The following is a 2,476-nucleotide window of genomic DNA, read 5'->3' on the forward strand; positions in this document are numbered from 1 at the left end:
GAGATATATGCACCTTATATTGTTATATCTTCTTAACAAATTGATCATTTTATAATTATTAAAATAACCCTGCGTGGGGTGCCTGGGTGGAGTTGGTTGGGTGTCCGACTTTGGCTCAGGTCATGATCTCATGGTCCGTGGGTCCGAGCTCTGCGTCGGGCTCTGTGCTGACAGCTCAGAACCTGGAGCCTGCTTTGGATTCTGTGTCTCCTTCTCTCTCTGCCCCTCCCCTGTGGGCACTCTGTCTCTCAAAAATAATTAAAAACATTAAAAAATTAAGAAAAAAACCCTGTGTATATCTGATAGTGTATCTTTTGTTGAAATACATTTTGTCTTATATTAATATACCCTCTTCAATATTTTATTATTCAAGCTTGCATAGTATAGTTTTTCTATCCTTTTTTTTTGACAACCTATTTGTGTCTTTATAACTAAAATATTCCTTTTGTAGATAACATATAGTTGTGCCTTGTTTATATATGTGATCAATCTCTGACTTTAGAGTATTGAATCTTCTTTCACTTAATGTAATTATTTTTTATATGTCTCCTATTTGTATTATCAGTTTTTTTCTCTTCCTTTTCTGTTAAACATGTTTTCTACCTACTTATTTATTTATTTATTCATTTATTTATTTATCTATTCTATCAGCTTTTAGCTATATCACTTCGCAATTTTTAATGATTGTTATAGGGTTTACAATATGCATCATTAAATTAGAAAAATGAACTTAATATTGTGCTACTTTATGTAAAGTATGAGAAAATTTGAATGATTTAGTTCTATTTACTAATTATTCTATTGTGGTATTATATACATATGCATCTTATAAATGTCACATTATGCTGCTATAAATATTTTATTTAGACAGCAGTATTTATTTTAAAGAAATAAAAATACATTAATATATATTAAATCTATAAGTTTGTCATATAGATTCAAGTTACTATCTAATATCATTTACATTCATCCAGAAAAACTTCTGTTAGCATCAATAGTAACAGTGTTACACTGGAAATGAATTCTTAAGGTTTCAATGTATCAGAAAATATTTCTTCTTTGAAGAATGGTTTCACTGGGTATCAAATTCTGAATTGACTTAAAAATCATTCTATTACCATCTGAACTTCACTATTTTTGATTAGAAAGAAATGACAATTTTAATCATCCTGCTTTTTACATAATTTATCAGGAAATCTGCTCCTAGTCCTAAATGAATAAGTTGGTTGAATAATCTTTCTTTGCCATGATAAAATAAAATAAACTAGAAAGATAAACTAGAGGAACCAGCAATTTTCAGACAATAAACAACTGGAAACAAAAACAACTATACCTGAAGAAAGTGAAGTAATTTTGATGTGCCCTACCATCTCTGAGGCTTTCTGTATCTTGGAAAATGGATAAAAGAGGGAAAATAGAAACAGAACCTACAAAACCTGATAAAGAGAGATATAGGATCAGAGTGTAGGGAGGCCAAAACGGCTTGGATTTGCAAAACAGAATACCACAAAGAGGGAGCTGCATTAAAAAAAAGAGATCCAGAAATTAGGATAGGGGTCTCCATGAGGTTTTGGCTAAATATCCATCTATGGATTTAGAGAGTGAAACCCCTCAAAGTTAGAAAAGGAAAACTCCCTCATAATGAACAATTACTGAGGAACTATGACCTGAAAAATTCTCTGAGCACACAAAATTTAGAAATTCTTTGAATTCCTTCTAACTAGAATGGAGAGACATCATTAAAAGCATAAGAAATTTAATAGACACACCAAAAGAGTTAAGTCTTTGAAATGGGAGCTGAACTAGTCCTATAATAGAGAGTACTCTACACAAACCTTTAAAAAAAGTTTTAAAAACTATTAATGATATCAGACTAATCTATAAGTTACTTAATGGCCTGAAAGAAAGTTACACTTTAAAAGAATGCATCAAAATCCAGAATTCAACAAAGTAAAATATAATAATGTCCAAGGTCCGACAAAAATTATTACACATACAAAGAACCAGATCTCTACCAAGATCCTCATAGTTTCCCACGGTATCCTTAGGCATTAAGTACTACAGTCTCTCTTCCAAATAAAGTCAGAGTTCTTTGTTCTTATGGCAAGGTTTTTCTTCTAGGAAGAAGCACTGTGTCACTGTACCAGAGCTTGAGATTGGAACCCACTCTTTCTGGACTCACACCTCATTTTGCAAATGGTCTTCTGGGGAGAGGTGTGGAACTTCTGATCTTCTCAGCTTTCTTTTCCCCATGTGAAACCTCTATATTGTGGTGAGGACTGTCAGGGCCCCTCTATTCTCAGACTCCCATGCCTGGATTGGAGTTTTCACCCTATAAGCAGGAGAATGATGGGGGAAGAGATAATGCCCCTCTCTCCTGCATACGTAGAATAGGGCTTCTGAACACCATGGCTGAAGAGGTGAGAAATGGCGGCAACTTCCTTTCCTTCAATGAAACTCTAGTACAAGTTTGGGA

This window comes from Neofelis nebulosa, chromosome 11 (genome assembly GCF_028018385.1).
Source record: "Neofelis nebulosa isolate mNeoNeb1 chromosome 11, mNeoNeb1.pri, whole genome shotgun sequence".
In the NCBI taxonomy this organism is placed as follows: Eukaryota; Metazoa; Chordata; class Mammalia; order Carnivora; family Felidae; genus Neofelis; species Neofelis nebulosa.